This window comes from Epinephelus lanceolatus, chromosome 14 (assembly GCF_041903045.1).
Source record: "Epinephelus lanceolatus isolate andai-2023 chromosome 14, ASM4190304v1, whole genome shotgun sequence".
In the NCBI taxonomy this organism is placed as follows: Eukaryota; Metazoa; Chordata; class Actinopteri; order Perciformes; family Serranidae; genus Epinephelus; species Epinephelus lanceolatus.
Window position 1 is genome coordinate 1579366 of NC_135747.1, and position 16081 is coordinate 1595446.

General features: G+C 41.9%; 1 long non-coding RNA gene across 1 annotated transcript in view; it reads right to left on the reverse strand.

Moving 5' to 3' along the window:
- Nucleotides 1–7827: 7827 nt before the first annotated feature.
- LOC144466843 (uncharacterized) overlaps nucleotides 7828–16081 on the reverse strand; it is a 43344-nt gene continuing 35090 nt past the window's right edge. The window contains exon 3 of the long non-coding RNA XR_013493246.1: nucleotides 7828–10076. This is a non-coding gene — a long non-coding RNA (uncharacterized LOC144466843). The remainder of the gene's footprint in view (nucleotides 10077–16081) is intronic.

Genomic DNA, 16081 nt, shown 5'->3' on the forward strand with positions numbered 1-16081 from the left:
CACAGTCCTCTGGTTAGTCCGTAGCAGCTGTATGTAATCCAGTTTACTGTCTAGAGAGCGTACGTTGGCCAGTACGATGGTGGGGATGGCCGGCTTGTGTGGGGTAGCCGCTCTGCATGAGAAAATCCTTATATATAGCTATATATATATATATATATATATATATATAGTATATATATATAGCCTATATGTACAGTACAGGCCAAAAGTTTGGACACACCTTCTCATTCAATGCGTTTTCTTTATTTTCATGACTATTTACATTGTAGATTCTCACTGAAGGCATCAAAACTATGAATGAACACATGTGGAGTTATGTACTTAACAAAAAAAGGTGAAATAACTGAAAACATGTTTTATATTCTAGTTTCTTCAAAATAGCCACCCTTTGCTCTGATTACTGCTTTGCACACTCTTGGCATTCTCTCCATGAGCTTCAAGAGGTAGTCACCTGAAATGGTTTTCCAACAGTCTTGAAGGAGTTCCCAGAGGTGTTTAGTACTTGTTGGCCCCTTTGCCTTCACTCTGCGGTCCAGCTCACCCCAAACCATCTCGATTGGGTTCAGGTCCGGTGACTGTGGAGGCCAGGTCATCTGCCGCAGCACTCCATCACTCTCCTTCTTGGTCAAATAGCCCTTACACAGCCTGGAGGTGTGTTTGGGGTCATTGTCCTGTTGAAAAATAAATGATCGTCCAACTAAACGCAAACCGGATGGGATGGCATGTCGCTGCAGGATGCTGTGGTAGCCATGCTGGTTCAGTGTGCCTTCAATTTTGAATAAATCCCCAACAGTGTCACCAGCAAAACACCCCCACACCATCACACCTCCTCCTCCATACAGAGAGAGAGAGAGAGAGAGAGAGAGAGAGAGAGAGAGATGCAGGTAATGACAGTAGCTTACAACAACATTAATGAAAGTAATAATATTATAGTTATAGTTCTGGCTACTGTGGTACAATATGTTGAAAGTATGCATTAATATCTGACAGTATACTTGTGTGACAATAGTCATATGTGTATAATAACAGTAGAAGTATGACTAATGACTAATGATGGCAGCAGCAGCAGGAGGCATCTGGCAAGACCACGGCAGCAGCACAACCACACACGTCACGCTATCCAGGCACCGCTGCGGTATGAGTTAATCTGAGGGACAGTGGAGCACAAAGGCTCCGGAGAAGAAGCCGAGTTAGTGACATCCAGAATGGCCGAGTTAGCAAGATGCAGTAATAGGATGAGAGAGAGAGAGAGAGAGGGAGAGAGAGGGAGCCCGGTGTATTATAGGGGGTCCTCCGGGAGACTAGGCCTAAGTCACCCTAACTAGGGGCTGGTACAGGGCAAGCCTGAGCCAGCCCTAACTATAAGCTTTATCAAAGAGGAAAGTCTTAAGTCTAGTCTTAAATGTGGAGACGGTGTCTGCCTCCCGGACCGTAACAGGAAGATGATTCCACAGGAGAGGAGCCTGATAGCTGAAGGCTCTGGCTCCTGATCTACTTTTGGAGACTTTAGGGACCACGAGTAACCCTGCGTTCTCAGAGCGCAGTGTTCTGGTGGGATAATATGACACTATGAGGTCTCTAAGATATGACGGAGCTTGACCATTTAGAGCTTTATAAGTTAACAGTAGGATTTTAAATTCAATTCTGGATTTTACAGGGAGCCAGTGCAGAGAAGCTAAAACAGGAGAAATATGATCTCGTTTCTTAGTTCCTGTTAGTACACGTGCTGCTGCATTCTGAATTAGCTGGAGAGTTTTTAAGGACTTACTAGAGCTACCTGATAATAGAGAGTTACAGTAATCCAGCCTTGAGGTAACAAAAGCGTGGACCAATTTTTCTGCATCTTTACGGGTCAGGATAGGCCTAATTTTCGCAATATTACGCAGATGAAAAAATGCAGTCCGTGAGGTTTGCTTTAAATGAGAATTAAAAGACAAATCTTGATCAAATATTACTCCGAGGTTTCTTACGGTAGTGCTAGAGGCCAGAGCAATGCCATCTAGAGAAACTATGTCATCAGATAAAGAGTCTCTGAGTTGTTTGGGGCCAAGAACAATAACTTCAGTTTTGTCTGAATTTAACATCAGGAAATTGGTGCTCATCCAATTTTTTATGTCTTTAAGGCAGTTATGGAGTTTAGTTAATTGATTACTTTCTTCTGGCTTCATCGATAAATACAACTGTGTATCATCCGCATAACAATGGAAATTTATAGAGTGATTTCTAATGATGTTACCTAAAGGAAGCATATATAGAGTAAATAGGATTGGTCCGAGCACAGAACCTTGCGGAACTCCAAAACAAACTTTGGTACGTAAGGATGATTCATTACGAACGTCAACAAATTGAAAACAATCAGATAAATAAGATTTAAACCAGCTTAGTGCTGAACCTTTTAGGCCAATTAAGTGATCCAGTCTCTGCAGTAGAATTTGATGGTCAATTGTGTCAAACGCCGCACTAAGATCTAATAAAACAAGAACAGAGACGAGTCCTTTGTCTGAAGCAATCAGAAGGTCATTTGTAATTTTAACTAGAGCTGTCTCAGTGCTATGATGCACTCTAAATCCTGACTGAAATTCCTCAAATAAATTATTATCATGGAGAAAATCACACAGCTGGTCTGCGACTACTTTCTCAAGGATCTTTGACATAAAGGGAAGATTAGATATTGGTCTATAGCTGGCTAACACCTCTGGATCCAGGGTGGGCTTTTTTAGGAGAGGTTTAATTACAGCTACCTTAAAAGACTGTGGTACATAGCCTGTTAATAAGGATATATTGATCATATCTAATATATGAGTGTTAACTAAAGGAAAGACCTCCTTAAGTAGCCTAGTTGGGATGGGGTCTAAGAGACACGTTGATGATTTAGATGAAGAAATCACTGCTGTCAATTCTTGAAGAGAAATTGGGGAGAAGCAATCTAAATATATATTAAGTTCTACAGCTGTGTTTGAGGTTAGATAGGTAGGCCTACCATCTGAGGGCAGGAGGTCATGAATTTTGCCTCTAATAGTTAGAATTTTGTCATTAAAAAAACTCATAAAGTCATTACTGCTAAGGGCTAAAGGAATACAAGGCTCAATAGAGCTTTGACTCTCAGTCAGCCTGGCTACAGTGCTGAAAAGAAACCTGGGGTTGTTCTTGTTTTCTTCTATTAATACTGAGTAATAGTTTGCTCTGGCATTGCGGAGGCCCCTCTTATAAGTTTTGAGACTGTCTGTCCAGATTAAACGAGATTCTTCCAGTTTGGTTAATCGCCAATTCCTTTCAAATTTTCGCGATATTTGTTTCTTGGCCCAAACAAATCTCTTCTGCTTGTTGCCTCTCCTTAGCAGTGGTTTCCTAGCAGCTATTTGACCATGAAGGCCTGATTCGCGCAGTCTCCTCTTAACAGTTGTTCTAGAGATGGGTCTGCTGCTAGAACTCTGTGTGGCATTCATCTGGTCTCTGATCTGAGCTGCTGTTAACTTGCCATTTCTGAGGCTGGTGACTCGAATGAACTTATCCTCAGAAGCAGAGGTGACTCTTGGTCTTCCTTTCCTGGGTCGGTCCTCATGTGTGCCAGTTTCGTTGTAGCACTTGATGGTTTTTGCGACTCCACTTGGGGACACATTTAAAGTTTTTGCAATTTTCCGGACTGACTGACCTTCATTTCTTAAAGTAATGATGGCCACTCGTTTTTCTTTAGTTAGCTGATTGGTTCTTGCCATAATATGAATTTTAACAGTTGTCCAATAGGGCTGTCGGCTGTGTATTAACCTGACTTCTGCACAACACAACTGATGGTCCCAACCCCATTGATAAAGCACGAAATTCCACTAATTAACCCTGATAAGGCACACCTGTGAAGTGGAAACCATTTCAGGTGACTACCTCTTGAAGTTCATGGAGAGAATGCCAAGAGTGTGCAAAGCAGTAATCAGAGCAAAGGGTGGCTATTTTGAAGAAACTAGAATATAAAACATGTTTTCAGTTATTTCACCTTTTTTTGTTAAGTACATAACTCCACGTGTTCATTCATAGTTTTGATGCCTTCAGTGAGAATCTACAATGTAAATAGTCATGAAAATAAAGAAAACGCATTGAATGAGAAGGTGTGTCCAAACTTTTGGCCTGTACTGTATATATGGCGAAAAAGACAAACGATAGCAAACATAGATGAACTATAGAGAAAAAACGGCAAAAAACATGGAGAAAACACAGCAAAAACTGCTCAAGAAATACTTCAAAACTGAGTAGCTTGTGAGTTCCTGGCTTGTGTGCTGCGTTGCCTTGCAACGGACTGGGGGAAATGTTTGTTTTCCCGGAACTACATAACATAGGCTACTTAAATAATTATTTCATCACCTTTTGTTAACATTTCCTTACTCAGCATTGCTGTTTAAGCTGTTGTTGAACTGTTGTATAAAAGCAATATCACACTCGAGGTCGTGATGTTGTACTGTAGGCCTATATCGTCACGGCTGTAATTGTCTTCGGCACTCCCTCTCGTGTGATATTGCTTAAATATAGTCACTCTAGTGTTTACTTTATTTTCCATTTTCCTTGCTTCTGTTTTTCCTCTTCTTCTTCTGTTTTGAATCTCTTTTTCGCTCGACTTCCTGGGGTCCGTTTCACAAAGCAGGTTTAGTGAAAACTTTGAGTCTGTTAACCCTGAAACGGAGTAACTCCAGCCCATTTCAGAAAGAGAGGTAACTGAAGCTCGGTGTCAGTTACTATGGCAACTGACTCTGTGAACCTAACCTGGTCGGGAGCAATTTTTCTTCAATGAACCTCGAGTTTCTAGCTGTCTCCTCCCTCTTACGCCACACACGCAGTGTGATTCATTCATTCATTCGTTTAGTGTCGTGCGGGTTTCAGCGAGTTTGATCATCTGTCCTCAAGGTAAAGTCGGATCCTAAAGTGTGTTCTAGTTCTAAATCTAATTTTTTCGACCATGGCATGTCCATTCTTGGAGGACCCTGTGGACGAAGAGGCAGTGTTACTGAGGAGGGAGTTACGCATTCGTCTGGAGATTATTCACAGGCCCAGAACTGACGTATTATCACTTCCAGAACATTTTCTTTTTGAACGGTACCGTTTCACATCACAGTCCATCATTTATATCCATAACCTCATCCGTCGTGACATAACCAACGTCACCAACCATGGACGTGCACTTTCATCTACCCAGATTCTTTGTGTTGCTCTTCGTTTTATTGCAAACGGGAGTTTTCTGTATAATATCGGAGATGCAGAATATATCAGTAAGACCACTGTCTGCAGAGCCGTGAGAAAAGTGTCTCTAGCTCAGAAACGTCTATTAAACTCTTTTGTTGTGTTCCCTGGACATAAACCTGTGAGGGTCATCAAGGAGGAGCTCCACAGGATTGCAGGTGAATGATGTAGAAATCAGTTAAAATTTATGATTATAAATCATATTCAGTTAATGACATGGTGCTGCAACCTCAGACTGGGATTAGTCATTTTAATTTCTTTTAGGATTTCCCGGTGTGATAGGGTGCATTGATGGAACCCACATTCCCATCATTGCTCCTTCACAAAATGAAGGAGACTGTGTGAATATGAAGTCCATTCACAGCATTAATGTGCAGGTAGATTGACTGTCTCAAAATGTCAGACTGCATCACACTGCAAAAACTCAAAATCATACCAAGAATATGTGTCTTATTTCTAGTCAAAATGTCTCATTTCTAGTCAAAACAAATCACACCTAAAAGTAACTTGTTTTGAGACCATTTTCACTTGAAAAATAATTAGGTGGGACTGCATCTAAGTGAATTAAATTTTAGCTTTAACACCATTCCACCTGTTTGCATCTGTAGCCTAATATTATTGTGATTGCATAAATATTTAAAATAAATTTAAACTTTCGCATTGACTCGAGCAGTAGGCTAATTTTCTCCCACGCCGACTCCCGTTCCTTCGCTGCTGCAGCCATGTTACTCTTCTTCCTGAAAACAGCTTCAAATTCGCTGTATGAGCGCATTAAAATATCCAACTCCAGCAGAGTAAAAAAAATGCAGACCTTTTCTTGTAGCTTGTTGCCATGGTGAATCGTGGTATCGGGGCTCCATTGATGACGGCTTTTTAAAGTCGTGGTGCATGCGCTTAACTCAAAGTGAACAAACTCTGTGTTGATTGAACCGATTGAAATCACCTGTTCTGAAACCCGTAACCCAGAGTTTCCCATCTCAGAGTTACTAAACTCAGAGTTCAGGGTTAGGCTCAGAGTTTGTTGAACCTCCTTTCTGAAACGGACCCCTGATGGGTCCTAGCACCTCGTGGGGTGGGTACAGCTGACCATTCAGCCAATCGTGCTCATTGTTCAGAGACAAACGTCACTCGTATCGCATGCTAAGCAAAGTGCGATTGGCTGGAAACATGTCACATGGGAACAGATGCCTTCAGGGCTCACAAAAAAACTCTGGCATACTGATTACAACCGCACATTCATGAAATGGTCAAATTATCGTACATTTGGCCTTTTTTGGGATTACTGATCGTACATCGTACAGAGGGCCAAATTATCGTACAAATACGATAATTATCGTACACCTGGCAACGCTGCCCCACAGGCACTCCGGCCACTACCATAATGTAGCCTATTGTATATCACTGGAAAGCTTCTCAGCTTTCAGAATCCGTTGGAATTACGTTGATAGCGTGAATGATCGAGGAGTTACGGTAATTTGTGGCTTCGGTTAACTGGCTAGCTTGAATTACAGCTAAGACACACACAACACAGCAGAAAGCAGGACTAACTTTCATTCAGTTAACATTATTTGACTCGTGAGTGGTGGCACTGGAGCCCTAGCAGTAGCGTACCTCCTGTTGGGGAGACATTTTCATTCTTTTGCCCAACCTACAACTTAAAATTGTTAGTTGAGCTTTCTTTTTCCCTTGGACCCTCTTCATACCACCATGGATGCTTCATACTGTAACGAACTGGGCCACGTTACTGTTATGTGTGTTATAAATAAGAGTGATTTAGCCCAGATTCTGTACTATTAAGTTGAAGTACTGATATTTCCGAGTGTTAGTGAAATGTTAAGTTAAGTGCTGGTTTTCCTGAGTGTCTGCGAACGCATCTCGTGAGCGAGACGCTGCAGCAGGCGAGCGGGAAGGTGTGTGTTTCTCTCGGAAAAACAAGACGGTGGCACTCGTGTGGATAGTGAACTTTTCTGTTGTTCTGGCTTTTGTTGTTTTTGGCGTGGCTACAGCCCACAGTAGCCTGTGTGAAAACCAGAAATAAATCGCCAGTGTCTCGGCATGTGGTTATTGACGGACGTTACAATACATACACAGGGAGAGACTGGAGGCACGTACAGGCGCGCCGGATTCATTTCAGAAGTGGGGGGGGCAAAAAGTGCTGTGCGTCTGGGGCTTGTCACCGTGTGGGCGTGGCGACCGGTGTAATGTCCAGTTAATAATAGGGACTAGTTAAAGGTGCGTAGTGATCAGGGATTGAAGTACAGCCTGAGTTGAGTGTGAGCTTGCGCAACAGCGGCAGCAGTGTGTTTTAGTGAAAGCAGCAGTATCTTGCAGCAAGTTACACGCTCGTCCTCTCTCATTAAAAAGATGGTGAAGAAAAGAGTCAGATAATGTATTTAATCACAAACTTTATCTTGGGAGGAAAAAGCAAACAGTTTATTTCTTAACAGTGTTTGCATGAAACCTGAACACTTTGAACCCTTTATGGATAGGGCTGTACCCAAATATTCAGATATTCGAATATTCGTTTCTATGGGTAGGTATTCGTTATGAAAATTTGGTATTCAATATTTTTTTTTCTTTTTGTTACATATTTTTATATAGCTGTTTTTTCATTATCTTTTGAATTTAATATGAATTATGGAACCGTTTTTGTCAACGTTTGTTTCCCCCGTTTTGTACAATTATTGTTTAAAGTTTCAACAAGTTTCTTTTGGAGTGTGTGACACAAGTGCGTTTTGAAAACGACCGCGGACTGTCACCTGCTCAACGCATCAGTACCTTCGGATGCTGTGACAGTAATAGCCTAATGATTGTAATAATAATAATAATAATGTCAAACTATCATTTACAGACCGATTTAACAGACGATCACTGCTGCCCGACCCGCAGGTCCATTTGCGGGTCCCGCGGGTTATGGGTTGACCCGCGCATCACTACTCAGCTCAGTCTATAAAGGCTGTACACAACAGTAAGGCTATAGACATTATTTTCTATTCAGGCCGGCAGAACCAGCAGCGCATCGGCTCTACAGTGCACAGCACTGCTGATTAACCATTTTATTGCAGCACAGTGTCTGCCAGCAACCAATTACTTGCAGAGGCTTCCTACAACTTGTTTCAATGGTTCCGATTTACTCAGAAGACAAATTAAACAGGATGACTAGCCCATGTGAAAATTAAAAGAAAGCATAGAATAATGTACTGAAGGAGACTGTTGTGCCATCACATTTTTTGTGGTTTGAGAGCAAAGATTTGGTCGCCGCTGTGCAAAACTCCGCAATACAATTCTCAAACTTGATTGAAAATCAATTTCGGAGTGGGGCTGGTTCGGAACGGCAGTGTTTTGGAATGGAGGGCTGTCCCCTGTTGGAACATTGTGCGCGCACAGCCCTTCACCACCTGGATCCTAAAATAAACACCTGTTTTACTACATAATCATGCTTCCGTGTTGCACCATTCATAAAGATCCTATTTCTGTCATTCAAATAACAAGAATTGTGGTTTAATACTAATAATTATAACAGCCAACTTATTGAAAAATGACGGGTTTAAATCATAATTAAAATTCCGTCATAATTAAAATCCCGTCCCAGACATAATGTGCACGGGCTTGGGCCGGGTCGGGCTGGATTTTTTTGGGCCCGATCCAATGTGCCTATGTAGTCAGGCAGGCTGCATATCACATCAAAAGCATAGATCTATGCATTCATGATATGAAAGAGATAAATGTAAGTCAGACAAATTGAGTTCTTTATTTCTTTATTTTTTGTTTTATGTTTGTGTACTACGGAGCCGCAGAGGGGCATTGAGAAAAAAATAAAACACACCAGCGCTAGAAATGTTTGATTGCGAACCAGATAGGCCTACAATTTGGCTCGCTTTTTGATTTATTTCTATGTTTTATAACTGGGGAGTTCTTACAATACGGTGCCAGGGTTAGTGGGGATTACTGCTAGGTGCTGTTGGATAGAGCCAGACGGCTGAGAGTCTACCCGGAGCCTGCCGAGGATGCTCGAGGCTTTACCGGGCTAGTGAGGCAGTAACAGGTGCGCACAATTGAGTGCCTGCTGGAGGCTGTATCTTTATCTCTGTGGCCTCTATGTGGTATTTTACCTACCGTATGAGTGGAAGTGAAGAGTATGTCTTTTTTTGAGGAATTGCTGATTCATGAGGTTAAAATGAGAAAATATTTACAGCATACCCTCTCATTTCATTACAAAAAGCTAAATAAGATAGCAGCTCGCTGGAGATAGATCACCAAGGAGCAGAGTTTCTGGTGCACTAAATAATCCTCTGTAATCACAATATAACATGTAACATATTACATAAAAAACACAACATCTTTTCTATTGAAAAAGCAACATTACAAAGTAGGAAGCATAGGCTACTCACTCATCTTTTGAGTGGTTACATCTCAATTCAGTTCAATTCAGCTTTATTTAAAGTGTAAAATCACCACAAACATGGTATCGAAACACTTTACAGTTCACATAGACAATAATACATTACAAAAATACAAATTACAAATAAAAAATATGTAGCCCTGTCTAAAATCAATCAGTCTACAGTGCATAAAATCAGTAACACAGCATCAGAGGCGGCAGTAGCTCAGTCCATAGGGACTTGGGTTGGGAACTGGAGGGTCGCCTGTTCAAGTCCCTGTCCGGACCAAAATATGGAGCGTGGACTGGTAGCTGGAGAGGTGCCAGTTCACCTCCTGGGCACTGCCAAGGTGCCCCTGAGCAAGGCACTGAACCCCCCAGCCGCTCGGAGCGCCTGTCATGGGCAGTCCACTCTGACATCTCTCCATTTAGTGCATGTATAGGTCCAGTTTGTGCATGTGTGTGTTCGGACCTGTGTGTAATTGACAACAGAGCGAAAAAAAAAATTTGAATTTCCCCTCGGGGATTAATAAAGTATATAAAAAAAAATTAAATAAAAATTATAAATAATTGTATTAAAACCCCAAAGTTAATAATACTAAACTGGTTAAAATATGTACTGAAAAAAATGCATAAATATCATATGTACAGTTTAAAAAGTTAAATATTTGTAAAAAGATTTATGTTCCTTTTAAAAAATCCGTTATTCAGGAGAAAAGGAGTTTGTTTGATCTAAAGTCTGTGTAATCAGCCGTGCAATCTAACCTGTTGCCAGTTTAATGTCAGTCAATTTGTTTCTGTATTGTCATTAGGGCTTTAACAAATTAACAGCCAATCCAAGCCATTCCCTTGCCTCGATAAGGGGCGGGACAAGTGGGGCAGGCCAGGGTAGTGTTGGGTTTTCGCTAGCAGATGTGCTGTTGTCCGGAGAAAGGAGAGACGAGGCAGCGTGTTGCTAAGAGTATTTTCAAGTTTTATCTGCAAGGTCGACTACTCGTGGTCCTGATAATAACTTGTTTAAAATCCAAAAAAAGGTAGATAAGTGTGTGCCTTCTTTTCTGTGCTGTAACTAACTGTTGTAGTGATAAGACATGATGTGTGATGTTAGTTAGCGACCTGCTAGTTAGCTTAGCATACCATGTAAATGTGCCTTGATATCATACTGTTACTGTAGCATTGTAATGCTTCCCAGTTAAAACGGACTTCACGTTAATTCGCCATGAAATAGCGTTTGGTATTGTGGCTTAACTGAGTTAATATGCTGAAAGGAGATGTGAAGAGATGAAGAGAGGTCGGAGCGGTTTTCCCGGTCTTCCCAGTGGATGGACTCTGCTGTTTTCTTCCTGTGATTCCTGTGATGCTGTGTACTAACTGCTCAGCTGTGACTGCTATCCCCACTAACAATTCGTTTGGGATTTGTGAGTACTAACTGAACTAACTGAACTTGCACATGCTTTTTTGTTTCTGCTCATGTCAGAGTGAAGCGGCCATTAAAGTTTTTAGGCCTCACCGCACCCTAACTTCAAATCAGGCCTGCAACAGGGTTAGATCTCATGATTAAAGAGTGAATGTGTGTGTGTGTGGGCCCACAGTTATACATTTAGTGATGCTGATTATTTGCATGTGATTGAAACTGTGTTTTGTTAATATCAACCACATTCAAAAGGTAACTGTTCGATTAAGAGACATTTGAGAGGTATTTTGTTGAACTTAAAGGTACAAAAAGGTATTTTTTATTGAACTTAAAGGTACAAAAGGGTATTTTGTTGAACTTAAAGGTACAAAAAGGTATTTTGTATTGAACTTAAAGGTACAAAAAGATATTTTTTATTGAACTTAAAGGTACAAAAGGGTATTTTTTATGGAACTTAAAGGTACAGAAGAGCATTTTGAAACTAAAAGGAAAAGATTTAAAAACTAAAGAAACGTGACATTTCATTTTGTACACTTTTATTTATAACATTTTGAGTATTGTTCATATTTTGTTTCACAAAGAAAGTTACCAAAATTTATTTTATCTCATTTTGCAAATAAATACCTGTGAAAGGATTATTGCATTTAAAGTACAGTTGTGTGGTGTCCTTATTAATTTTGTTGAGGAAGTTTAAAAATCAAAATTGTGGTAAAACTCAAAAGAGGTAAATTAAAGGGGAATATTACATATAACAGTTCAACAACGAACTCAGGCCCTGTCCCATTGTACTACACACTCAAGATACATTTAACATAGCTACATGGGACCTGGGTTACAAATACAAATTACAAATAAGCACAATTATTTACAATAACAGTTAAAATAAATGAAAGTATGCAAAAGTGCTATCAAGTTGTACCATATGCTTGGGAAAATAAATAGGTTTTTAGTCTAGATTTAAAGATGTCAATGGAGCCTGCATCCCTAACTGACTGGGGGAGCCGGTTCCAGAGAAGTGGGGCACAGTGGGAAAATGCTCTACCACCTGCTGATTTTTTGTTAACTTTGGGGACTGTGAGGTAGTTACCATTCTTTGAGCGGAGAGCACGTGTTGGAACGTATGGGATGATTAGCTCAGCTAAGTATGAGGGTGCTAGGCCATGTAGAGATTTGTAGGTGAGTAAAAGCAGCTTGAAGTGTGATCTGGACTGGATCGGGAGCCAGTGAAGAGTGATTAAAGCTGGGGTTATATGATTATATTTCCTGGTTTTGGTTAGTATCCTGGCTGCTGCATTTTGAATGAGTTGTAATTTATTTGTGCTGCAGTGTGGTAGGCCAGAGAAGAGGATATTGCAGTAATCAATTCTAGATGAAACAAAGGTGTGAACTAAGATTTCTGCATCTGAGGTATTTAGCAGGGGACGGATCTTTGAGATGTTGCAGAGATGGAAAAATGCTATCTGAGTGATTTCTTTGATGTGAGCATCGAAAGACAGTGATGAATCAAAAGTCACACCAGGTTTTTAACTGTTGGGTTTGGGGTGACAACACAGTTGTCGATGTTTGAACTAAGGTCAGTGAGGAGTGGTAGTTGGGTGCTCGGGCCTATGATTAGTAATTCGGTTTTGTTGGCATTCAGTTGTAAAAAAAATTGTGACATCCAGTGAGTAACAGCTAAGCAGGATTATAGATTTGTAAGTTGGGATTGATTGTCGGGTGTAAGTGGAATGTAAATTTGCATGTCATCGGCATAACAATGGTAGTTAATGCCAAATCTACGGAATATGTCACCAAGGGGCAGTAAATATATACAAAAAAGTAGGGGACCCAAGACAGATCCCTGTGGTGCGCCAAACTGCACTAAGGAGGATATGGATGTAGTGTTTTTATATGAGACACAGTGCTTTCTGTCACTCAGATAAGATTGTAACAAGGAAAGTGCAGTACCATGGATGCCTGCGTAGTTGGACAGATGATCTAGCAGAATGTTATGATCGACCGTATCAAAAGCTGCACTTAAGTCCAGGAGAATGAGAAGTGAAGAAGAATTGGAGTCTGATGCAAGGAGAAGGTCATTGGTTACTTTTGTGAGAGCAGTCTCAGTGCTATGTGGTGATTTGAAACCAGATTGAAAAGGATCGAGGAGGCTATTGCGTGAAAGGTGATCGGTAAGTTGACTCGAGACTATTTTTTCAAGGACTTGGAGATGAAAGGGAGATTTGAGATTGGTCTAAAATTGTTCAGAACTTCAGGATCAAGAGTAGTTTTTTGAGTAGTGGTTTGATTACAGCTGATTTGAAAGAGGTGGGGACAATGCCAGATGAGAGGGACCTGTTAAAAATGTTGAGTAGTGGGGTGCCTAGAATCGGAAGGAGTTCTTTAATTAGTTTTCCCGGGAGAGGGTCAAATAAACAGGTTGTAGGTTTAGATGAGAGTACTAATTTAGAAAACACATCTGGAGAGATGGTCTCAAAGTGTGAGAGTGTCATAGTCTTATCTAAGATTCTTAAAACTGGGCTAGGGGATGGGTTTGCACACTTATTGAGTAGATGGCTGCTAATTTCATCTTTAATACAGGAGATTTTACCGTTAAAGAAATCAAGAAAATCATCAGCTGTAAATGGAGAGTTAGTATCAGAAGAGGGTTGGCGAGTAAGGTTTGGAACAGTGTTGAAAAGGAATTTTGGGTTATTTTTATTTGTGTTATTAAGAGTTGACAGATAAGAGGCTCTAGCAGCAGAGAGCATATGTTTGTCCAGACTCATAGGCTGGAGCCTATCCCAGCTAACATTGGCAAGAGGCGGGGTACACCCTGGACAGGTCGCCAGACTATCACAGTACTAACACATAGAGACAGAAAACCATTCACGCTCACATTTACACCTACAGCCAATTTAGAGTCACCAATTAACCTTGTGTGCACGTCTTTGAACTATTGGAGGAAGCCGGAGCACCCACAGAAAACCCACACTGACACTGGGAGAACATGCAAACTCAGAAGGGCCCCAGCCGGCTGGTGGGTTTCAACCAGGATCCCTTCTGACTGGTGCCATTTTAACAAGATTAGAATGTGTGAATGTTTTATTGTGATGTTTTCAGCGCTAATACTGAACACCTCCAAATGTTAACTGAAATGTGCAAAAGAGGAAACTTCAGACAAGAGGCTCTAAGATCTATATCAAAATGCAGTTACTTTTAATTGCACTTTTTACCTGAGCTGGACAAAGTAAATGGTAAATGGTAAATGGACCTGCATTTGCATAGCGCCTTTCTAGTCATCTGACCACTCAAACCGCTTTCTACACTGCGAGTCACATTCATCCATTCAGGACTGCTAACGGCGCATGCTCTGCTGCGACGACACTCTCTGTCACGCGTCCTGTTGGCGTCTCGTTTGGGTTGGTGTTTTCTGTCTAATGTCTGTTACTGTCCTTTCCGTTATTGTTAGTTTGTTCAGTCACACACTCAGGATGCTAGATCTGTACAAGGTTTTCTGGATTACATGCATGCCTCCAGATATCCGTCCGAGGAAAAGAGGTAGGCGAGGAGGTGTACGCACCAGGCTGAGGAAGCATCCCTTCAGACGTCCTCTTCCCTCCATCTTACTGGCAAATGTACGCTCCCTCCGGAATAAAATGGATCTATTGCATGCCAAATGCCGGGTGGAGCGGGCCTTCAGAGATGCATGCATCATCGCCCTGACAGAAACCTGACTCGACGGGGATGTCACGGACACGGAGGTCAGTCTTGACAACTTTTCCATCCTGTGAGGTGACAGGACCAGCCGGTCCGGCAAGGACAGAGGCGGAGGCGTTTGCATCTTTGTTAATAAACGGTGGTGCACAAACATCAAGGTCCACCGCACAGTCTGTACACCTGACGTGGAGATGCTGATGCTGTCACTGCGCCCCTTCCACCTCCCGAGGGAATTCCCCACTGTTGTAATCAGCTGTGTTTCCATCCCACCAAGTGCTAACACTGGGGCAGCAGCGGAGCTGGTAGCCGAGGGTGTTAGCCACATGATGGCTAAATATCCCGATGCCCCGGTGTTCATTATGGGTGATTTCAACAGCTGTAGACTCGACTGTGTCATGCCATCTTACCACCAGAGACTCCATGTCATTCGCAAGCTCCGTGCCCTCTCTGTTGCCCCCCACCTTCTGTCTCTACTGTACACCAGTATCATTCACCACCGATCTGTCACACGTCTCGCACGAACAATAACCAATGACTCGGATCACCGTCTCAACCCACACTTCACACTGCTGCCGTCTGGGCACAGATACAGGACCCTGAGATGGAGACGAGCACGCTTCAACAAGAGCTTTGTCCCGTCTGCCATCTCTGCACTCAATAACCTCCCCCAATAACCTTGTATGGACCCAGCCCTCCTGAGTGTGATATATGTGTCGGTTGTTCATGTCTGGTGGTGTTTGTGCATTGTGTTTGTCGGTGGTGTTTTTGTGTACCCAAATGTTGTTGTGACAGTTTGTGAAAACAAATTTCCCCATGGGACAATAAAGGCTATCTATCTATCTATCTATCTATCTATCCACACGCACATTCATACGCTGGTGGCTGAGGCTACCATACAAGGTGCCCCCTGCTACTCAGTTTGTAACACTCTGACACACAGATGGAAGCATCACTGGGAGCAATTTGGGGTTCAGTATCTTGCTCAAGGATACTTCGACATGCAGGCTGAAGGAGCCGGGGATTGAACCACTGATCAGCCAAAGCCTGTCATTCAGCTCCGACACTCATGTGACAGGGTAAATTGTATTGGCACCTTAATCTTACCTGACCTGTTCTAGTGGTACTGATTGGGTATGGTTTGTGTGTGCTGTGGTGTTGTCTGTGTGTGTGGGTGGACTTGATTTGCTGTGAGCCAATGGCTGTGGGGCAGTTAATGATTGAGGACAGGTGTGACTCAGGTGCTTCACTCCCTGGGGTATTTAAGCTGTAGGCTGCAAACACTGCTCTCTCTCTCATTCTCTGGGTGCTTTTAATCTGCAGGTATGTGCATGTTTACTGCAAGTGAAAGGGTTTTTACCATTGTGTTA